Here is a 25,438-nt window from a genome sequence, read left to right on the forward strand (position 1 = left end):
CGGGGGGGATAAAACAAGCTTGGATCAAAGAAACAAATCCTGTAAGATTACATAGTTGGTGTTAACTGCATGGATTTTACATGTCTGGTGTGTAAAAGCTTTAACTGGTTAACTCTAAGAATTAACATTTTACAGCTTTTTTATACTTAAATATTTTTACTATTTTATAAATATTTTATTACTTAAATATCCAGAGTTTGACTTTAATCTCACATTCAATTACAGCACAATAAGAATGAGGCTTTGAGCAAAGATAATTGATTTGATGCAATAAATTAATCATAGTTCATTTTTAATCAGCTTCCAATGCAGGCTGAATGCAGAGTGAAGGTAATAAAAGCTTTATGCCGTACTATCCCAGGTCACCTGGAGTTTCCATCACATCCCTGCTGAGGCAGTGAGTGGGAGTGGAGGGGGCAGTATTTTCAACATAGGAGATGACCAAATTCAAGGTCATTCAAACTCAGCGTATGTATTTTTTTTTCATTGTAAAGACCAGAAGTATATATTAACAGTCTTTTGAAACCACTTTTAAATGGGTTTAGCTTGGGGAAAGCTACCCCGGGCCCTTTTTTTACACTCTGTCTCTGAAAGTCATTTTCCAGTGTTTTGCTTGTTACTAGGGTACTACGATGTCCTAATTTAAGATGACTGGCATCACTCTCCTCAACAAACTAGACAAGAAATAAGTTTTTGGAGTTACAAGTGCATGGCTGTGGGTTTACCACAGCTCTGCAGCGTGTGGACAGCCAGAGACGGTGCTTGATCTGGGCTTGAGATTCCTTACATGCCTGACGTTCTGGGCAGACACTACAATCGCATCAGACCCTATTGGAAATTCATTTCCCCAGGCAAATGTGTTTAGCAGGCAGCTCCTCTAAAAAGAAACGGACAATGAGTTCACTCAGCGATGCGGATTAGGTGGAAAGAGAGGGAGGAAAAAAAATGTTGGAAAAGACAAGCTCTCAGGAGAAAGGGTGCTCCTGTTTCCTCTTGTGCTGTCTGTGCTACATTTTATCTGAAGGTTTTAGGGCAATCCACAACCTGATAAATAGGTGTGGACGACAAGGCTCTTTTATGCATCATCTCCAAACACTGACAGCCTTCACATATAGACAAATTCACACTCCACGCTTCCCCTGTGCTTTAGCACCCAGTAACACATGGTTTTGAGCCCTGTTGTGCGCCTGCTGTAAGTGATAAAAGCTGTTTCCTCAGTGTTTCCTCCTTACTGTGAATTCAAACTGGACAGAAAAAAAATACAAGGGACAGAAACATATGCCTATTTTCTTTCTTTTGTCTCACATAAACAAGCACATGACCAAGAGGAGACAGCAATCAATCTTAGCGGGGGAGAGAAAGTTTTTCAGGAAGGGAGCCTGAAAGCTGTGAGCTCGGGAGATTTATGAAAATGAGGAAGTGGAGTTCATTTTGAATTTGTTTCAGACGCACAGGAGGAATGCGGCGCTGCTGTTTGAACAAGACTGAGGACCGATGTTGTTGTAGGTGCTGAAGGTGGCAGAGCATGGTAATAGAGGGCCTTTTATGAGCCCTATCACACGGGCGCAGACAGTCTGCCCAGCAGGACTCAAACCTCCGTGCAGGCTTGTTTGCCATAATCTGGGTGGAGCTAGCACAGGGGACCAACACAGTCACACATTCTACCCTTGGTATGACCAAAGGCTACATTCATAAAACCATTTTCACCTTGTACATCGCTCCCTTGCTCACCACTTGCAATATCAATGATGCATGGAAGCAGACCGTCTTCAGAATACCTCAGATGGGGATTAAAGCTTTTTCCAGCTGTACCACCGTCTGCCAAGGGGGCCCAACAGTCTCACTGGGTCTTTTACAAGCTGAAGCAGTGCCCTGTGGTCCCGTTCCATGGCCTGAACTCTTTGTGCATTGTTTGCTTTTAACAATGCCCCAATACAACAGCAACATTATAAATCAGAGCTCTACAGTAAAAAAATAAATAAAAATAAAATAAAACATACCTTGTTTTAATTCTCTGGACTAAGGTGCAGTATTTACATTGTGTTTGTGTTTTCTTTCCCTCCATCTGTCTCGCTGTGTCCTTGCAGATTACAGTGCCAGTAAAAGTGTCAGAATACATTACCACACTCATTAGAGAAGCTGCCTTTAGTACCGTGAGCTTAATAACTTCCAGGCCAAACAGGGAGCCCATCTCTGACGTTTGTGCAGAAAGGCCGAGGACAGGCCCGAGGAGGCCCACCTCCGGGCCCCCGAGCTTCGACCCAGCCTCAACTCTCCCAGCCTGCCTCACATCAAGGGTGAGCAACATTACCAGACTGGCTTTACTACGTCCACATTTTAAGTATGACAGTGGTGCAATTTACAAACCACACATCATTTACAATGCAGATTTTCAACAGGGAAAAGTCTTAATATAGAGTTCCAATTTTATATATTTGGATACCACATAAACACCAGTGCATTTGGCATATGTTAGAACTCAACCCCAGACTGAAAACTTTCAATTCATCAACATCTTACTGTACGCTCAGTGTGTCAAGTTACAGGGAAACGTGGAAATCAACACAACATTTTGTCAGGTTAAATAATCAAATTTCTTTCAAAACCGTCAGTGGTTTGCTCAAACTATGCGTACAGTATTTAAAATATATATTTTCATTGGCTGTCTTGTTTGAAATGTACAAAAGCCCAGATAAGCATCTTGATTTGTCTTTGAGACAAATCTCAGACTTAAGTAGCAGAGGTGACTAGCAGGTCATTCATTAGTGGGCACTGTGTACATTTGCATTCACAGTAATGAAGGAATGCCTGCAGGCATTCTTGAAAACTTTAAGAGAAAGGCTTGATATAAAAACAATATGGGCCGAAGGTGCTGTCCTGGAGAGCGGAAAAAGTGCAGCGTAGAAGCCAAGTCAGGCGTCGAGGGCTGTGTCCTGTCTGCAATTCTTACAATAATGCAGACTGTACTTTTACAGAAGTACTACACTGACCTTTTGCTAACCCCTTTGCCTTAAAAACACTGGTTATTTCCAGTTTCCCCACATGTTTTGATTGTCTTTGATATAAATTTGAGAAAACCAGTCTGTACACAGTATCTGTATCTGTGTACAGAACAGATTAAGCAGTATGTTTACCTGTTCTATTCTGTCCATTAAGTGTTAACTAAGTAACTCTTATCTTAACAGTTTTCTTTCTCTCTAAATAATTGTACATCTAAGAAAAGAGCACATAAGACTTTTAACTATAAACTAGACAAATGAACAGATATCTATTTACCTGTTACTAATTTAGACTTGATATAACCGTTTAATCTCAATGATTCAACTACACAAAGTTCATTGGCAATTGACTCACTGGTCTAGCCTATTTCATTTTCTCTTCATGCTGGAAATGTAAAATAAACCCTCTGTGCATTATCATAGCAACCAGGCAGTAACCATGTGGACCAGCTGTCAAAACCAAGCATATAGTGACATTTAGTTAGCAAATAGAGTTATTTGTTGCAATCAACACAAGTGCTACGTGATAACTATCTTTCATTTCTTCTTTTATCTTACTAATGTTCATATATTCATAGTTTATCTATGTATATGTGTCTGTATGTACCCCACCTCATCCTTAACAAGTGGGATAATCTGAAAAAAAGATTGATTGTAATTATCACAATTCTTTTGATTTTCTTTTATAATATGTAATTTGCAAGTGTGAATCTCATGTTACGTTCCACTTTTGCGTTTATTTCACACGTCATGTTCAACGTAAGAGGAATTCTGAAGTAAGTTGGATGAATTGGTAGAGTCTGTCACTTGGAGGGGAGAGTGTTAATTGCAGGGGACTTCAGTGGACATGTAGTCCAGAAGTGATGAGGAAATGTTGTGCAAGTATGGTGTTAAGAATTTTGCAAAAAGCAAGAAAATAGCTGTGATGAACATGTTCTTGACAGAGGAGGATGTGACAGGATGAGATGGCAGCAGATGATCTGCTTTGGAAATCCCTAAAGGGAGTAGCTGAAAGAAGAAGAAGAAGTCTAGAGACCATGTAACTGACCAGTCTCTGGGACTGTGTGACTGTTACCTAAGCTGGGAAAAAGACATCTGTTTGTTCAGAGAAAGAAAAAAGCTGCAAACAGCACTAGAAACTGTATGCTAGTTTGTTTAAAGACAAAACAAAACTATACAATCCACTTTATTTGATAAAACAAGGAACAGAGACTATTGTTAGAAAGTGATTTTCTCAAATATTAAACACACATGTTGAACTTGTGCTGAAGAGTAAAGTCTTGCCACTAAACAGAAAGAGGCAACAGCAGTTTGAGACGAAAAGCTTTGGGGTGAACATTTTTGTAATGCAAAAAATCAAGTAACCCTAGGGAGAGGAAGAAGTAAAGAGGCAGGCTGAGAAACATAAAGCAGATCTTGCCTTGGCCCTCTGCTTCGTAATGTGTGAAATTGTCCAAAGGATGTCCTCCAAATTATGGAGGTTAATTGAAAATATTTACATTAGCGTGACAGGTGGGAGAGGTTCAGCATCCTCTGTGTAAGGCTGTGACATGCTGACAGGAAACTGGCTAATTAGCAGCACGCCTGATAAAGTCCATGCTCTGTGTGGCGCCTTTAAGTGAACCAAGGCCTGGTCAATCAAGCTGGAAGCACAACTCTGGAAAGAGCGTGTGTAGCAAAGAAAAGAGTTGACCTCGCTGCCAGAGGTTTTCATTTCTATATTAACCTCGTGAAAAAAAATGCAGCTGGAATAGAACGCCTAAAATGAGAAACTGAAGACCTGAACACATGTTAGAGCTCGCATTCCTTGTGCATCTCTTACCTTGATGAATGGAAATATCATGGCAATCACACTGAAAATTTAAAAAATGTTTTGTTCCATCTGTCTGGGACATTCCTGTCATTTTTTGTTACAAGTAGACTTAAAAAAAGGGAAAATGTGGAAAAACCTAGAACTCCCTGATTGCACAGGTTGGTCCTGAGGAAGACTGGAGATTTTACTGTTGCACCTGGCTTAGGATATTGTTCCACCATTCACTGGCAACATTCGTCTCCCAACCGCAAATACAAAATGAGAAACCTTGGCACGTTAAAAAGCACTTTGGAGGGCTTTGCAACACCAACTCCTCCAGGCAAGTGTTAACAATTCCATCGGCTCAAAAAAATTGAAGGGACATTGAGTGCGAGGCGCAGTAAATTAAAGCACAGAATGTGAGTGGTTAATAAGAAGTCTGCTCAGTCGATTTTACTCAGTGCTAAAAGTCTAAATTAAAGAGGATGGCTACAGGCGAGAACCAATTTTTGGCTTGAGGGTCACAGGGGGCCAAGACTGGGCCATCTTCGGCTTCTGGTGCAACAACATCACGTCACAGTCGTTTCTGTCATCTCTTTGTGACACTGAGCTGGGAGGTGAGGATTTTCATTAAATTCTATGGCCTTTGTGATGCCAAGTCTAACAGCAACAGCGTGTGAGGTAAGCACTGACATTGAGTTTAAGAACTGTTGATTTTCGGAACGGGACGACCTCCTCATACATGGGCACAAGTTATATATACCAAGTTATATATATATATATATATCACCCTTCTTAGACTCATACATGCATTTGTCAGCTTCTCCTGAACCCTGCTGGAAACGAACAAACAGAGAAAACAGGAACAATACAAAAGAAGAGAATTCTCTGTCAATAGCGTGTCTATGAGCTGTGTAAAATCCAACAACCATATGTACACATACACATACTGTGCACTTCAATTTATAGTTGTTTCAGGGTCCTGGCAAACACCTCCACACAGTTCAGTGTCCAAGACCTCATACTGCACAGTGCAGCTCGGTTTTATGACAGCTATCTTTGCTGTAGGTGAAAGAAGTACAGCGAAACGCTCAGCCAAACAGTTTTCCCTGGATATCACACTCAAACACTTTACTCACATTTTCCCCTGATGACATGTAGCAGATTTTAATTTTCTGCTAATGTGCATAGACATATCTCTTGGAGGCCATGTTAAGGGCTTGGTTTTTACAGTTGCTGTGTACAAAACATTAGTGCTTTCAATCAACGCAGGCAAGAGTCACCCTTAGATTTATGTGGGATCTTCTGCCTTCTAAAGATTTCTGTAAAACTAAAAAAAAAGAAAAAGAAAAAAAGGCTTTTCTTTAACTATAATTCTATTCAACAGAATGTGAATTTACTGTGAATCAAGTTTTTTATTTCCAGTTCTTTAAAACTGCAATTCTGTTTGTGTACCCGGCCTATGTATTTGTTATTTTGAGCTCTTTGGTTGGCTGCAAAGGAACAGTTGCCCCATGTGTGCAGACTGCTTTACAACAACTGTCATCTCTGATTTGTGACATCTAACCGTGTCCTCTAACTTGTGTCACAAAGACTTCTTAACCACTGATCCAAACACGTGCACGGCTTGATCTGATTTTCTACGACAGTATCAAAATGAGGCATTTACCCCTAATTTGAGAACTATGGTTTCATATTTATCACAAGATGTCATTTGGCGCAAAAGAGGAAGTCTCCTAAAGCCAGGACATCAAATGTCTTAGCTGCGCTTGTTGCCATTCATTGTTACTATTTCAGATTTTAATCAGTATTCGTTGAACTCAAAGATATGATGCAATATGCTGGAGTGAAATTAAGCCAGCATGAAAATTATGGACTGAAAGAGGAATTGGGAGTTGAGACAGCTCCTGAAACCCACCTCCTTAATACTTTCCACAACATTTTCAAACCACTGTGGGGCTGTGCAGACAAGTAGCGAATACAAAGAGTCTGCATTTTTTTCTCTCAGTTTGTTCTTTTCCAAACAGCTCCTTAATAAGAGATGGAGCTGTGGACCTACGCTGAGTTACAAATGAAACACGCTGTAAGTCACAGAAACAGAATAATAGTGTTTTTGCATAAGTGTGTGTATATGTAGGAGTGTGCATATTGTGTTACACTGAACATTTAGGGCAGACTTTGTTCCACTGTGGGCAAGATGTGGCTTATGCAGTCACTGCCATTTCTTCTGTGGTTAATCTAGTCATTCAGCACCATCAGACCACCACCCCCCTACCCGGGGAATATTACCCTCTGCCACACAGTGGAAAACATACACCGCTCATCTGCATTTCTCCTGTAAAGACATCAAACTGAAACTAATATCCACAAGGTTGACATCATTACAATAAACACCAGGAGTTTAGTGTTAGTGATATCCTATTGAAAGCAAGTAGAAAAGTTCTAGTGCAAAAACTCACGCTGGACAATCATTTGGGATTGTATAAACACACTACTGGCTAATTAGGATTTAAGTAATACTCTAAAATAATGAATTCTGTCTGTCAAGCTTCCTTGTCGTTGGCTCAGACCAAGGCAAGTCTGCTACTGCTACTTTTCCACAGGGTAAGCAGGTGTACAGAGTTTAGCCATCTCTCACCAATCTAGCGCTACTCAGATTTACTGATAAAAAAGATATTTTAGCTACCTCCCTTAGGTTTGAGTCTTATCTATGTATTAGACTTTGAATTTGTTCGTGCAAATGGAGAATGTTCATTAAACACCACGGTTTAGTATCTGTGTTTACCATTTACATTATACATGCTTTACTTCACAGAGGCCATGGCATATATTTTCCTTTGCTATGCAGTTGATACACGGCTTTTTCTGTCTGTGAAGCCAAATGACACACACCAACAAGTTAAAAATGGTGACTGTATTTGTATAGCGCTTTACTAGTCCCTAAGGACCCCAAAGCACTTTGCACAACCAGTCATCCACCCATTCACACACTGGTGATGGCAAGCTCCATTGTAGCCACAGCCACCCTGGGGCGCACTGACAGAGGCGAGGCTGCCGGACACTGGCGCCACCGGGCCCTCTGACCACCAGTAGGCAAAGGGTGAAGTGTCTTGCCCAAGGACACAACGACCGAGACTGTCCAAGCCGGGGATCGAACCGGCAACTTTCCAATTACCAGGCGAACTCCCAACTCTTGAGCCACGATCGCCCTCAGTTGATTCTGATGCGTCGGTCCGTTCTGTGTTTACGTCTTTGTGTGGAATCCGTGTACCTGCTCTCATTTGCTGTTTGGTTGTTGTTGAAATGGTTTTGTGAGCTTTAATCTGAGAATCTGGCGTTTCTGGCAAAAAAGTTATATTTAAAAGTCGATTCAGGATTTAATGAATTGATATCGCTTTATTCAAGCTACTCACCTCCCACTTCCACCTGCACTTTCAACTGGACCACGGCCAATCAGAGAGGTCCCGCCCCTTACTATCTCTGATTGGTTTAGTCCATGATAGGGGCATAATGTGTGTCTGTTGTTGACCACAGGGAAGGTTGCAGATTTTTTTTTTTTTTTTTTTTTTTGCTACCTGAACAGTTGGTTACAGAGCCCCGCAGGGGACATGGGAGAAAAAAAAATTAAGACGGACTTTTGCGAGATCTCGCAAAACAAACTCGGGATCTCGCAAAACCTTTGCGAGATCTCGCAAAACAAACTCGGGATCTTGCAAAACTTTTGAGAGATCTCGCAAAAGTTTTAGCCGCATTCTTCCCGTTAGCTCGAAGCTTCGGCTTCGAGCCGGCGTCCTAAGAATGCGGCTAAAAGTTTTGCGAGATCCCGAGTTTGTTTTGCGAGATCTCGCAAAAGTCCATCTTAATTTTTTTTTCTCCCATGTCCCCTGCGGGCCTCCGTAGTTGGTCGCACAGGTGCAACCAAATATTTTTTTTAGTCGCACCACTGAAAAATTTGGTCACATTTGCGACCAAATTGGTCGCACTCTAGAGCCCTGGCTTTACACATCCAGTCATCCACCCATTCACACACACATTCACACACTGTTAAACTACAAGAAAATCAAGGTGATTGTACTTGATCGTAAAAATCTGAGAAATATGGTGTCTAACCAGATACTTATTCTGGATGGCATTACTTTGGCTTTCTTTGGGGAATCTTGGAGTGACCAGAATATGTCCTTCAGTGTGCATATTAAACAAATATGTAGGACTGACTTCTTGCACTTTCACAATATCTCTAAAATTAGGAACATTCTCTCTCAGAGTGATGCTGAAAAACTAATTCATGCATTTATGACTTCTAGGCTGGATTGTTGTATTACCGAGTTGCTCTAAAAGCTCCCTGAGAAGCATTCATTTGATACAGAATGCTGCACTAAGAGCACTGTCAGGGACTAGAAAGAGACACCACATTTCTCCCATATTAGTTTATCTTCATCTCGCCTGAGATTTTGTTTAAATTGAGTTTTTCCTTCCCATTGTCTCCAACTGCTTGCTCAAGGAAACATCTGATTGCTGGGGTTTCCCTCTGTTTTGCAGAGTTTTTACCTTATGATATAAAGCATTTTGAGGAGACCATTGTTGTAATTTGCCACTGTATAAATAAAACTGAATTGAAGAAAACTAAATTCAGACCAACTTTGTTCTGATTGACTGCTGCTCACAAACAGAAGGTGGGTGGAGTGCAGTCTCTCCTCCCTCTTGCACTCACCGACATACTCTCTAAATCAACAGATAACTAATTACAAAACAACAACAACTATCCTGTCTTCCTCAAAAATGGAGACGGTATTACAAAGAGAGGATGGAAATGAATGTGCTCCAAATTTTGGAACAAGTCAGGCATGGGTAAATGAAGCTTGCTCATTTGTTATGGAAAGCCTCATAAGATGATCCAAACATGATCAAGTTACTAAGAGGAAAGGATTTCATGACACAATTGGCACAAAGTTCTGATACCTGTTTTAATGGTTTGACAGGTCAAATCAAATATGTTGTTATGTTTTGGATTTTGAAAGATTGAGAGCTTAGAAGTGATAGTGTCCTTGTGTGTTTTTCTGTAAAAGAGCATTGAGTGTCGTGGGGTATAGAGTTAAAGTTTTCTTGCTTAAGTTCCATACACACGCACCTTCTAATGGTGTGCACCAGCCCATGACTGGGTAAATTGCCAGAACTGCAACTGAAAACTTGTATAAACACACATATAAATGTATTATTTTCTTTGAGTCTTTCTCTTTTTAGACACACACACACACACGCACACAAAAGCACTTTGATTCAAAGCCCTTTCAGCAAAATAGAAGCACAAAAAAGTGAAGGAAACAAGATGAGCATATTTAACAGAGTGTAAACACAAGCTGGGACGACGCACACTTGCACACAGATACATACACACAGTTCCTTGGACGCCGCCTACAGTCCTTCAAGCCCATTTTCCAGTGTGATAATGTCTTACAGCCACGTAGGAAATTTAGCGTGCATGTAAAGAAAGCACCCGGAGGCTTCAGCAAGCAGTGATTACAAACTGCCCACTCGGACATCAACATCCTGTGAATGGCTACGACCCCGCAACTATAAAAGGTAAATGACTGCAACAGTAACAAAAGATAAGTACAGTAAAGTAAGTCAAATGTTCATAAAAAAGTAACAGATGACTGAAAAAGACTTACGGCAAACATCTGCCATTGGGTATCTGAAAGAGGAGAACCCTGAGAACGATACAACAATACATCAGGTCTTCCAGGCGTCACGCGTAGGCGATCAGCAAGATGACAACACTGAGAAGAATAAAAAGGGATATTTTCCCTCCAATCAAACTTGGTTTTGTGTAAAGTGAGAGACAGAAAAAGTGTGAAGCAGAGAGGAATGTCTCATCATGAAACCACCTGTTTCAGTGTCCTTTAAGGTGAATGGCCTAACTATAGGAGACTGTGCTGACAGCTTCAGTGCCATCCTGGCTCTGCCAGCACGGGTCCTCTGTCTTCAGGACTAACAGAGACAATATCTACAGAATTAGCTAGGCATGGCAGCTGGGGATTAAGTGTGTTTTATGCTCTCGGCTATATGCCACGTGCTGCGGTGTAGTGTTTGTGGGTACCAAATGTGGGAAGCATTACCAGCTCTGTCTGCATTATTATGCGTCCCTATTACTGGCCTGATCAGAGGGGATTCAGGAGGATGCATGGTAGTCATCTAGGCATGGGAGTGATGCTTTCCACACTGTCAGCCATTATTTTTCCAACAACAAAGGTAGGAAGTAACAAAGTGCAAATACTCTGTTACTGTACTTAAGTAGAATTTTCAGGTATCTGTACTTTACTTGAGTAGTTAACTTTTTACTTTTGCTCCCTCCTTTTTTAAACAAATATCTGTACTTTCTTCTTCCTATAGAAGACGAGTGATCATTGATGTGTAACATGTTGCGGCAGGTGATTTCAAATGCAGGGTTTCTAAAAACGTCAGCAAACACAAAAACTGTTTGTGTGCGGTTTGTCTCACAGTGTGTTGCTAGCTAAAGGTCCAGCTGCTGTATTTCACAGGGATAGAAGAAAGAGAGCTAAGTTATCTCAGAGATGGAGAAAGATAAGAAAGACAGGAGAGGAGAGGAAGAAGAGAGGTTAGATTTAAAGGTAAGGATGATCAGTGGGATTTGATAAACTGAAAATCTAAAGCTTACATGTGAGCCCTCGTGTTTTTAAATCAAATACTGGGTCTGTACATGTTTTTTTTTCAATATTGTGAAACATTCTGCAAAACAAACTGAGGTAGAATAACTGTGTTATTCAAAGGCTGCATGAAAATCCTCTGCGGGTTAGTGAAGGATAAACAGGTTTGATTGGTGTACTGTGATGGATCACAGCCTGCACATTAAGAAAATCTACTGCAGCTCTCAATAAAAGTTATTGTGAGCTGTGATTTTTTTCCCCACACTGAGCCATTACAACTGATGTTAGGGTTCCTCCACCTGCCGAATCCCACATTCACCTCTTTTGTCCTACTTAACTGATTCAAGCTGAATACATTTGTTACAATTAAAGTTTAGACTGAAAAAAAGTTTTTATTCCCATCTACTGATATTATTTTATTATTATATAAATATAGCACAAGGCTGAGTTAGCTTTTCCAAAAACAGGGGATAGAAACTTCCTCCAAAGGGCAACTTTTTATTGTCTTATTTTGAGTACATTTCAAAGCGGGTAACTTTTACTTTTACTTGAGTAAAGAAGCTGAATCAGTACTTCAACTTTTGCTGAAGTATTTGTCAACACTATCATCTGTACTTCAACTTAAGTACAAAATGTTTGTACTTTTGTCACCTCTACCCAACAGTGTCACAGGGAAGAGGAGTGGTACTGCTCATGACAAACATACAACAGTGCTCAGTTCAACTTATCAGTTTGCTTTGCTTCCATAACACAGGTAAGCATGCTAGACTATCTTGAAAAAGCATACGCAGATTTCGGTAGATTTACATCAATATCAATTGTTAAAATACAGTTGCTTGATGTGGGTGGCCAACTAAGGATGATCATTAAACTAGTTTAAGATCTCTAAATTTCCAACAGCACTCTATGGTATGCTAATATGGTACCTACACATTCGGTTTATGTGCTACTCCTTTAACAGTTAGAGACAAAGTAAGAATTCTGTTGGCATGACATTTAAAATATGTAGCAATCCATGGTGCTCAAGTCATTAACAGTGTTATCTGGGGAAAACACATTCTGCAAGGTTTCCATAGCCCTTGCACTAAGCATCTAAAAAGTAGTAACCAGCCCAAGTATTACAGACTTGTATGGTGGAATACTGTTGAAAACTTTTGGCTGCAAGAGATCCATTTGTGCTGAACGGTATTTGTTTTTCCCCTCCATATAATCCCATAGCTCTTTGGGTACAGGAATCTCCTATCCACGAATGATGCTTGATACCTTATGTGTTCAAAAATAATAATAAAACACAAAAACCTCTCACACATGCACATGAACAAACACACACACACACACACACACACACACACACACAACATCACACCCATGCACATGAACAAACACACACACACACACACACACACACACACACACACACGCATTTCTGCTTTAACTGAGGACCTTGAAGCTGCTATCAACAAGCCAAAAGGGACCTTTGAGTTCCAAAAGTTCTGAGACTTAATGCCTGCTTTCCTGTTTGTCTCATCAGTCTAATGTTCAGACGGAAAAGATGCCATACAACAAAGCCTAGGGGAAACAAAATCCCATGTCTCTTTTCCGACTCTTTGGACGGGTGGAATGGTTGGGTTGTTAAGAATGATAAAAGCACGGCTGTCTGGCCAGTGCATATACCTGCTATGATTGTATCCAAATGTTGGCCATTCATTAAATTGCATATCATTTAATTCTTATGAAGTGAGGCTGCTCTGCATTTGGACACAAACTGGTGGAAAAAATCACTAATTCCAATGTACTGGCTCCTACCCACCCACAACAATTGAACCTGCACCCTGATGAACTCATCTCATTTTGATTTTTTTTTAGTTTATAACACTTCTCAATTTTTTCCATAGCTTTCATAATTTGATTGTGAGGTACTGATGGATATCCCAGCCCCAGTCTGTTCGCCGTGTCTGATTCGAGGGATTCTAGGGACACTTCACAACTATGCAATGTGAAATATGACTGTACCTACTTATCCATACTACAGAGGACAGATTTTAAATGTCAAAAATTGTCTTTAAAACCCTCAGTGACTATAATAGCCTCTTAACAATGCTTACTAAAGAGATTTCATTCTCAAGTTCGCTGGCTGTAAATTCAGGAATCTGTTCATCCCAAAGTAGTGCTCAAGAATTTCTCTGGCAATGGACCTTACAGACGTTGCATCATTGAGAGGCATGGGGAGAAAACAAACCAAAAACTAAGGACAACAACTGCCGCCCCCTCCCACTCCTTTATTTCCCCATGCAACCTCAGCAGCATTGCAAAAGCATCTGTAAGTTCTAAGATTTCAAACTTTTAGGGACAGGCCAACTTTAAATCATACAACCACATCCAACAGGCTGAAAAGCCATGCAGCAAGTACTCTCCTAGAAAAGATGTTATTATAACTCACTATTTTTTACTTATCCTTCTCCTGAGGTTCTCTCATTTCATTTAAACCTCGTTCTGGGCTGCTGGACTCAAGAAATGCTGCTAACCCTACAGTCCTGGATGTCGTTTGGGTACTTAGGAGGAAGAGGAGAGGGTTAGGTCACTGACCTCATGGAGTAGGCAGGGTGACAGAGAGGGCACGCCTCAAGGGGACAGAAAAGAGTGGGTAAAAAAAATGCAATAATGTCTGGCAGAGTTTGGCTTTGGGAGTGACCCTGATTGAGCTTGGCAGACATGGCTCAACCTTAGTATTTAAACTTGCGTGTGCTCTGGATGTCCTGTGAAATCTGGAGTCTAAATGCTGTAATGTGCAAGGAGAGTTCTCAGGCCAGTTCACCTCTTGACCTCATCTGCATATAGACAAAATTAGATATAAAGAGAAGGAAAGACAAAGTAGAGAGAAATGACTAGATAGATTTGCACATGAGCCAGCTCGGATGGTCTGTGGTCCTCTAGTCTGTGGTCCTCTAGAAGGACGATACCTTATGATTTGTGAGAAAAATGACAGTGGTAATAAAAACATGATGGGAAACATTTTCTGTATGAGACAGGGAATTGGAAGCAGCTCTCTGGAACGGGTTCCAGAACTAAAGTGGGCCATGGTAATTGTCATTAAGTTTGACTGGAACCACATCAACAAGACCGGCCTTCATCCGGACCTCCACAATGCAGCAAAGCACACAAACCTTTCTTTTAAGGCAACTCCAACCAGAACCTCTCAAAGAAGTCCTCAGACCCACAGCAGAGGCAGAACAGGATAACTACATACTGCAAATCCATGACATGATCTGCCAGTGCACTCATGCTGTCAGCATGGGAGCACAAATAGCACAGCACAGTGAGAAAGTACTGCTACTGAAACTACACTTTATGTTTTTATAACAGAGTCCAAGTGAATTATAACACTCTGAGAGTTAGAAGAACAGGTCAAAGATTTTTTTAAATGGTTACTCTTTCTTTGTTCAGCATTTGTTCTATGCCTTGGAACATGTAAGACCTAATAGTTCTTAGAAGATGATATATGAAAGATTCATGGAGAATAAACAAAACTCTAGTACTTGGCCACTGTCCTGATTTTTAATGTAACGGTGAAATGACCACATTTGGAGGGAAGAGAAGGCAAGAAGACAATCTCTCACCTAGGTGAAATCCACCACTATAATCAGCATCCTCTGGTGAAAAGAAACAAAGGAGCCAAAGAGAACCACAACATCAAGTTAAAGAGAATAGTCAGAAATGAGCTGCGGCCCTCTAAATATGATAAAGGGAAAAACACACAGGTGCTGTTAAGAAGAGAGTGGTCAGAGTGGTTTGGGGTAAATTTTGCTTGAGTTACATTTTATAGTGTGTTCGTTATTTTTAAATATTGGCCTTTTGCCCAGAATGACAGCCACGCATGTAGAGGTAAATTCGAGGACAGGTTACATATAACCTCCATCTAGTGAGCAGCTAAAGTTGACCAAAATAAACAAAATACTCTCTTTTTCTTTACAGAACTAACAATGCTGAAAATGTTGATGATCCCAGCTAACTGACTAAGCCCCATTTAGCCTTACAGGCCACTACATTCTTGGCTGTGGTGTTGGACGATTCTTGGAGACAGTGAATCAGTTTGTGCTGTGACCGAGTCCAACAAATATTACTTGTGACGGGATGATTCTCAAAAATGATGTCCACATTTATGAAAATGAGTTGAGGAAAGATGAGGCTTTGTAAAATGTTAAAGTCCATAAAATCTATGAGGAACCATTGACTGTGACAACTAATGTTACTCTTAAATGGTGAATAGCTTTAATGGGTCAATTGGGGAGATGAGGTAAGAAGTGGACCTCATTACACACAAATAGCATGAAGGGGAACCAATCACAGATGGTTGGGTTAGTAAAGTCCTACTCGGTGGAGGATGTCAGAAAAGTAGTACCTTCAATCTCTTCAGCTTTGAGTGCACTTTCTGTTTTCTTCTATTTAGATAGAAAATATGGATATCCATTGTTACCAAGTGATAACAGTCTGAGGTACATGTCTGTGATGCAGTCACTTTGTCTTTTGTAAATTTAAGGTACCTTCTGAATTCACTCCAGATGTTCATTTGTTCCCTGCAAACAGCTAGAAGAAGAAGATTTGAAAAAGGCAGCAGCGGCAGGGTTGGCTGTGAACATTTGGAGGCATTTATAAATGCTTCCTCCCCTCACAATGCCCCCATTTTGGCCAAACAAGGTTAAATGAAAACATACATAACACCGTCTACCACAGTATGAAGCTCACCTTACATCGTTGCGTTCATTTTCCAGAGTGCACCACATCTCTGGGAGCTGTTACGTCATGGCCAGAATTAATGACTAACCAAAACAGCAGTCAGGACTTATCAGTGCAAGGTTGTTTCAGGCTAGACACATCAGGCATGAGAGCGGCAACTGTTCTGAAGTGCGTGTACCTTTATCTGACATCTTGTTTCAAATGTTAGTGGTCACGTCAGTTTTCCCACTGATGTTGCCCTCTTCCTGCTCTAATGTGACATTTTAAGTTGAACCAGCACCTAAACCACATTTTGAGGGGGATGAGAAGTAATTGCAGAGGGGGAGGACAGGGGGAAACTTGAAAGAGGAAACAGCAGGGACAATATGAGAATGATAAAGATATCTAAAATTCTTCCCAGTGCTGCCTTTATTACACTTTGGAAGGCTTTCATCTGGTGCCTATCTGCCACAGGAATGGTTTGCATTGCCTAATGGCCTTGTGGCCTTGTACAGCAGCATTCCTAGTTTAATGAAACACCATGCGATAACACTGCAGAATGTGAATCGGCACGGCATAGACTATCTGAAATTGTTTAATGGTGAAAGAAAAACCTTGTATTTTGCTTTTCACTCAAGTGGTTATAAAAACATCTTAAGAGCAGAACTGATGAGCTGAAGTCATGATCTGATGTGATGGCCAGGCCTGCAGCGATAGTGACAGCCAAGGCTATCATTTAGTGAACACAGAGAGCCTTGGGTGCCCATCTTGCAGCCACAAACTCGCAGACATTCTTAGTATGCAGTCAACCAGTCTACCACCAGTCACCTAACCAGCTTTACTGGGTACTGCACTTTCCCCCATGTTGAAAAGCTATAGCACATGTTGCTTATATGCTAAAGCTTCACTGCAGTAAATGGCAGAAGAGGTGAGATGAGGATATTGCTGGATAAGAGGAAAACAATAAAGGTAAGTGAATGTGCTGTTTATTAAAGGATAAATCAAGTTTGATGACATGATGGCAACTGAGCTCGAAGGTTCAGACAATCAGACAAGCTGTAAACAAGAGTTTAGCCAGATTAAATAAACAAATTTATTTGAAAGTAAACCCAAAAAGAGAGCATGTGGGCACCACTGCTGTAGGTATGATTGGTCCAAGTTTATCAAGAATTCAATCTGTGAGCTGTTAGGGATGTTTACATTGGACAATTCAGGTAATAACTTTACTGTTCGTCTTCATTTTCTGTTCCAGAAAAATCCGGCAGTGATGCTAAGTAGTTGGATTTTGCAGTTGGAGTCAATCACGGACAATTGCTGAATAACAGGCTGCCATCAAAACCATCCTTGTTATTACCCTCATCATCATCACCCCAAGAGTATAAGTGATTATCCAAATTGCAAGTCGGGCAGCCAAGTGACAATACCAGTTTGATGAACTTGTCTTTTATCTTTGCTATCTGCATTATGCCCAGCACAGCTAAACATCCAGCAATACTGCACAGCTTTTAAAAAATCAATCAGCTATAAGAGAACTCAAAGTAATGTCTCCCATTCAGTGCTATGTAAATGACTCAGAATCATGAGCTGATGTCACCCTCGCGGCCAGCCAGCATGCAGATGGCCTTCTCCTTGAACAAACCGGATTCTGTCACTTTCTCTCTTTTCTCACTGTATCTCTTTAGGTTTCAAACAACAAAAGTGAGACCAGTGGGATTTTCCAGATGACAGAAAATGGGAGCTTGATAATGCATCTTTGGCCATGAAGTATAGAGCTGATTACTCAAAGACAGGATAAAGAAGTGAAAGAGAGACAAAGTGGATCTGGGCAGCATTATACAGCTGATTTTAGATATCCCAAAATGTTGCAAGTAAGTCAGCACTCAGACACTGACAATGAACCAAAACACTGGGTGTTTTAATGCAAAAGGAAAAGAATAACAGTTTGATCTATAAAACTTCAATGGTGGTCTCCACTGGGTTGTTTGGCCCTCAACTTTGAGAATAACATGGATACTCCTGCACCCATAGTGCTTCTAAATCTACTCCCCTGTCTGTAAGCATTTAAGCTGAAAAATGAAATGAACGGAAAAATTGAACACAGGTCCAGGTTCAGGGCCACTTAAGACCAATCTCGAGCGCCATTTCGAAAAGGTTCAGCTGCTTACTGGAGAGAGAGGGAGCAAGATAAAGAGAAATAGTGCTATAACGTATGGAGAGAGACATATAAAGACCCCAAGGTGAGCACTAAGCATGTCCACGTGTTTAGCAGCCTGAAAACCAAAGTAACTAATCAGACAGCGGAGAGGTTTGCATGTCAGACAGACCAACACACATGCTGTAAGAAAGTCCAGAGTGCTGTCAGGATGTTCAGAGGAAGAGATGGTGGGAGTAGAGCCAAGAACTGATGGAAGGTGGCTAAGTAAAAAAAAGGAAGGAGGCAGGTATGCAAGGTGAAGTAAAATTGGTGTTCTAACAGGAAGCTGGTAAATAACTGGTTTAAACAGTGCAACTTTAAACATCAGTTTCATAACCAAAGAATACATCAATGAAAGCAGTGAGCAGAACAGCAAGGAAAGAGATTATTTATATCTTGCAAATGTCGAGCGTAAATGGACACGGTTAAGCAACGCTCGCCACAATCCTTTGCCAAGACCAATATTGTTCCAGCCGATGGAGCTTCTGGGCTGGAAAGAGAGAGAGAGGGAAAAGGACCCCCTCTTCAATCACCACCTCTGTCCTCCGCTCAATAACAGTGGGGTCTCCACGGTACCCTTCAATTAGGTTGTAGTTTATGGCCCCGGGGCCAAGCCGGGCCGGCCCTGCACTGGCTCCTGAGCCAAGCTTTGTCTCCCTCCATCTCTCTTGACCCAGCCACCACAGCTCCACAGGGCCACATCTGCTACTGAATGTGACCCATCAACAGCTTCTCTCTCTATCCATTATACTTTATAGCATTTTTTGTTGAGTTTCCCCAAATTGTATTTTCTCTTTTGAAAGGTTATTCATTAATGTTTATGTGAATTTCTGAAAGAAAAGAGAAAGAACTGTTATCATTCCCCAGTTATTTGTCAAAGCCTCAACAGAATTGCTACTACTGCTATACATATAACTAATTCTTGCAGCATGCAGAACATTAGGAAAAAAATATTGCTACAACTCAAAAAGACTTATCCTCCCCTGGTAGGGGCTGCAGCAGAGTACATTTTACACCTGCCCTCTGTGCATATAGGCAAGGGGGCTACAAATCCCATAACTCATGAGAGGAACTGGACCATTAAAATGAAATAGTAAGGGAACAGTGCAGCACTGTCTGTCTAAAACTTTTTAGCAGGCTATTTTTGGCTATCCACCACCATGTATGCCAGTATGTGGTTGAACATAACCAGGAAATGACAACATCTATAATTCACCCGTAGGCTTGAATCAGAGGTAAAAGAGCCTAAGTTTAGAGGTGGTCAGTGTTGTTCTGTTGGTTATTTCAGAGCTTTATATTGGAAGAGTCACATTACATTAAGAGCTCACCGCCATGCTGGAGGAAACAAGTAGTCAAATGGACATGTCCGTCTCAAAGTGGTAATCTACAGTGAAAACTATGGCCAATAAGAACTAGGTTTTAGTTCAATGGGGTCATTGTGAGACCAAAGTAGGCTTATAAAGCCAAGTACAAGTGTAGTGTATCTTACTGAGGTTTTGTATATTTGGAAAAGGCAGAATAAAAGGAAGGAGACAAGTAACATATTGCAGAACAGAACCAATATACGTTCATTAGGATTAAATATATGGTTACATGGTTGGAACAGAAACCAACTGAAGGCAGGGAGACAATGAGAGGACAGGAATGATTATTTAGAAGATATAAAAAAGAGATGGCAGGGCTAGCAAGTTTGACTAAACAAGAAAGTGCAAAAACAGTAACTGCTGTGAAGTAGTATGGATGATGAGCCACCCACTCATTTATGAATTCACATTGTAAAGCCACAATCTGACCATTTTGGCCATCACCAGTGCAAGTTTTTGAAATTTTATGGCAAGTGAGTCAGTGGCTCTGACTTTAAAACTGAAGGGGACTGTGTGCTCTGACGATCATGACTTGTAAATCAATTCATCATAAGGTAGAGTCCCTACAATAATACAAAGAGGAAATGTTATTTAGGAGATAAAATAGGCCTTCTGTAAAACTTGTGATTTCTCCATTTTCACTCTAATCAGACCACAGTTTACAAAATGGTCAACATGTTGTACTTATCATACTAAATGCTTAATGAAAAAAAAGACCGTAATGGACATGTCCTAATTCAAGAGTGTCATTTTCCTCTAAACTTCTATATATCCAACTTCTCTTTACAATCACAGGAGTCACCCCTTGCTGGAAATTAGGGAATATAAATCAGGTATAAGGTCATTCTGATCAGTTATTGCTTTGGTAAGGAAGCTATGCTAGGAACATGTACATTTCATCTGTTTATGTTGCAGGAGGAAGTAAAATTAAGTAAATTAAGTAAAGCAACTGGAAGACCTGAGTGTGTGTTGGGTGGTTGGTCAACAGGTTCTGCAAAATTTCCAATGGATATTAGCACCATGCATTTGTCCTCCACCCTACGGGCAGGCACACACAGTTAGTTTCTCACGTGTAGTCAGGTTGCCAGTTGGCCAGCCTTCTGTTGGTACACTCGAGCTCACAGTATACAAATCAAATTGCTGTTTGGCAGCTGTTTGTAAATTGTAACTTATGTCTTTGTCATTTAGAGACTGAATGTCAGGGAATGTCTTTACAGAGTTTTTCAGTTAAAAAAAAAGTCCTGCAAATGATTGTGGCATAAAAAGCAGATGGGGCTTGTGGGTGGGCGTCTTTCAGAGCTAAGGCTGCAACTAAACTGCCATCTCCAAACTACTTCTGGCTACAGTTCTCTGGTGGTTGGCATGAATTAGGTTGGTGGAAACAATCAAGTCACTTAATAGCGCAGCATGTTTGTTTGTCAGCAATAACAGCCTTTTTTTTCGTTTTGTTATTTGATTCGACTGCTTTTTTGCTCGTTGAGTGCTGTCATAATTCCATAGTGCTGACCATAACAGGCACAAGCAAATACGCAGTCTATGGAAAATTGGGACCATTATCTGCAATTTAATTCAGCTGGTCTGTATAAACCTGACTCTAAGGTATACTCTCAGACACGATTTATCTGAACTTTATGACATCTGGCTGATTGATTCAAAGTTATGCTGTAAAACATTTGAGACTTGTTCTAAACTTAAAATCAGCTTCTATAGGCCATCCTTTTTTTTTTCTGCCGCAGTTTTTGTTCAGCATGGCTTAACTTCTGTCTTTATTATGAAGCAATCAACAATCTTTGATTTATTGGGGTAATTTAGCTATAATCCCCCCATTTCCTGGTTTCTTACCTTCCTGCACATTATAGCACATTTCTGCTAAAAACATTCTCTCTAACGTTGCTGCACCAACAGACCACGGTTAGGGTTAAGGTAATTATACAGGGTATATTAATGTCCTCCACAGAGCAGCTCTATCACAACTGTAGGTCTAGTATTAGACAATTAATCAGTCATTGGGTTCTTTGAGATGGTAGGATTGCTGGCTTTTGAATAGAGAGTGTGAAGAGAGAGGTTTTCCAGAGAGCAAACTTTCTCCTACCTCACATTAAAGCTCCTGCATGTCTTAGACAATATCAACACACAAAGAGACTGTAGGGGACCAAGGGAAGAGAGTCTAGCCAGAAATTCAGAGTGAAATATAGAGCAAGCAGAAAGGAAAATGAAAACGAAGGTAAATCTAAAATACATCTCCTGATGACCAGCGTGAACTACACAACTACACAAAAGGCTCCCGCAGTGGAATTAAAGCAGAAGGACAAGTCTGTTTCAGAAATGAACTCCAGAAACTGTCCTAATCAGCATTTCTCATTTTTACCATCCCTTCTCATCATCCCATCCACCTGTTAAAAAGAACTGTCTTGTTGTGGTTTGTTAGTCGCTAACACAGCACACAGCAAATAATATATGCTTACATGGTCCTCAGGGCTGAGGGTGTGCAAGTCTCCTGAAAGCAAAAAGATGGATAAAGAAAGAGAAGAAAAAGGAAAGAACAGAAAAAAGAAAAGCATCAGTTTTCATGGTCACTCTGGGAATAATAAACACTCTGCTATGCTACAGAAACCCTGCTCTACAATACCCTTCATTTCTATTCTGTCAGCTGAGACTGGTGAAACCAAAGATTGAGGAGGTGAAGAACAGAACATCTTTCTATTGACAAAAGTAGATTAATAAACCTGAATATAAAATTCAGGTTTACTCTTCAGCCTTCCTCTTTCTGCCCAAGCCTCCTGAGCTCTGTGTAGCTCTGATGTGCGTTTTCCATCCACTTGCAGTTCAATGTGGATTGGTACCAGCGCTATCATTTTCTGTCATTACTCACTTTGGACCAGAAAATGTGTGGAAACCCAGACTACTTTGGCAGAGTGAAGCAAGAATACATGAATTAAAGAGGGAGAGAAAGAAGATAGAACATCTATGACAGTGACAGCACTGAAGCCAATAAGGTCAGCCTTGTAAACAGGCAGGTGTTTTTCAACTCTCCTGGAACTGTTTGGATGGTATTAAGCCAGCACGAGGATTTGTGTCACCCTCGTGTTTGGCCTGCCACCAGGTTGCATCATCTTGGCTCATGATCTGTAGGATGCAACCCTTTTTGAAGGCCAAACCAGCTTCCTTACATGGGATAGCCAAAGATGCCAAAGCATCTGAACATTCATCATGAGGGAAAGACAAGAAAACAAAGAGGTGGATTGAAGACACAACAGGAACAAGTTCACAGTAAATTAAGTTTCCATTCTAAAACATTGTCATCGTGGTTAAAGGTGCTTTACCAAAGCTCAGAGTGATTATTCTCAAAAGGTCACAGCAATCAGACGATAAACGCTGCAAGTGTTGGCCAAGATGGTATCTTAATGGCATTTCAATGGCACTTGTGATGGACTAAAGCTTATGACTGCTAGATGTGCTAAATATCTGTCTTCCACCCTGTTGCTTTCTCCAATTCAAAGCACAAGCCAATAAATCTATATAGAGAAAAAAAGTTGTTTTCTCTTTTCTAAACGTAATTTTCTTGGGCACTGAGTGTGTATACCTCATCAACACAAAGCAAGGTGGACCACATAGCGGAAAAATTTCTACAACTTTCCCTGTTGTGGCAATGCTAGCGCCAAACTAAAGCGCCTCACTGAGTCTTCTGTCTGAATTAAGTGTTGTCATAATGTGTTATCGGTCCTAAGACACCTCAATACATGTGGAAACAGAGAAGGAAAGTGTGTGTACTCATGTGAGAGAGAAAATGAGGAAGGGAGGGAGAGATTAAATTTGTTGGTGTCCTGTTGATTTAAAGAGTGCTTTGTCCTATGTAGAGAAATTATGTTTAAGCAGAGATGTTTTGTTTGGGTCATAACAGCCGCTTTGGCTGCTAAACTCTCCAGCAGCACACAATCATACATCTTAAGATGTCCTGATTTTCTTCTCTTGGCTTGTTTTATTTTGGCCGGCATATGTTCAGACACTTAGCTGCCCCTTGATACATTTACACAACCTGATGTAAGAGCACAGGCTATTTGAATGAAGGAGTGGCTGATTATCTGGCACTAACATCTCATTATTCAGACAGATTCCTTAAACATCCAGACAAATTTCAACCATTACATAATGACAACGGAAGTAAGTGGACCACCCTGTCTTCTCCATCTCCGTTACACATACAGAATGGGCTATTATGGATAATGATCAATAGCCTTTGACCCTTGGACCTGGAGAGCAGATCCAGATTGTCTACAGCTGATAGATGAATATGTGAGAAATGGTGCTTCAACACCACAGTATGTAAGAAGGATGGCATGCTGTGTGAAGTGACAGCTAAGCCATCCTCGAAATGGATTGCTAAAAGCCCCTGCCTACATGACTGATTATAATCTTGTGCTATAATGTATGTAGCTGTGGATCAAGCCTCAATATTGTCTTTATACCAGAACTGCATCCTTAGTAGTAAGGTTGGGTAGTGAGTCCTGGTTTGTTCTGACAAGAGAGCATATTTAAGCCAAAGTTTTACTCTTTTTGGGGTTCATAGCAAATATATGTTTATAATACTCAAAGTAAGGTAGAGCATATATGCTCTGTTTACATCGTACAGAGAGCCTGGCTACTCATTTATCCCTTTAGTACCCTTCTACATCTCATTTTCTTTGCAAAGTATCACACTGAAGCAGGAAGTTCTTGTTTATGACATTGATGAAAAGGATGTATACTAATTGGTCTGATGTAGTCTGATGTAATTAGCAACAGTTGCCTCAAGGAACTTTATACTGTAAGGTAGACCCTACAATAATACATACAGAGAAAGACTCAACAATCATATGACCCCCTGTGACCAAGCACTTTGGTGACAGTGGGAAGGAAAAACTCCCTTATAACAGGAAGAAGCCACAGAACCAGGCTTAGGGAGGGGCAGCCATCTGCCGTGACCGGTTGGGGTGAGAGAAGGAAAACAAGTCAAAAGACATGCGCAGAGAGAGCGAACGCCAAGTGGCATCACCACCCAAAGGAGAGGAATATAACTGTTGGGCAGACTAGCGAAGATAAACAGCCCGTGGCCTCAGTAAGGTGGTCGCGGATTCCATAGAGTGGAGTGGATGAGCTCGGAAAATTAGGAAGGAATGGCAGAAGAAGAAATCAAAAGAAATTTTGCACAACGAAAGACCTTAATAGATGAATGAGGGGAACCCTTGATCATGTCGCAATGTGGATCAACTCTGAACCAAAGCTCTGACAGTGACGCATTCTGGGATTTTAAGACTTGAGGTAATGGCTTGACGGCTCGTAAAAGCTTACGTGAGCTTGTCTTGCAGTAGTAGAAGGAGAGGGGGTGCCTAGCTAGTTGATTTACCAGCGATAACTACTGTGCCGATTTCTGAAACGAACAGAAGGGTTTTCTGCTGCACAGTTACATTTTGTGAAAGACGGTTAGATGCAGGGAAATTGGCACTGGCAGTGGGGAAAGCTTGCTGCTACATTTGTGAAAGAGGGATTGTAACAGGGCGGCCCTTAGCGGCTGGAAACACAGTGAGATGGACCAAGGCAAGTGTAGTGGAACAAAGTATTTATTTGCTATACAGCTCTCCTTACAACAATTAATTTGTCGAGCTTCTTCACAGCACAAAAATCCATCCTCTAATGACAACTGGCAGCCTTAAATATGTTCAGCTGTCACAGAC

The sequence above is a fragment of the Haplochromis burtoni genome, unplaced genomic scaffold, assembly GCF_018398535.1.
Source record: "Haplochromis burtoni strain Fernald_Lab_line unplaced genomic scaffold, NCSU_Asbu1 Contig_30, whole genome shotgun sequence".
NCBI lineage: Eukaryota > Metazoa > Chordata > Actinopteri > Cichliformes > Cichlidae > Haplochromis > Haplochromis burtoni.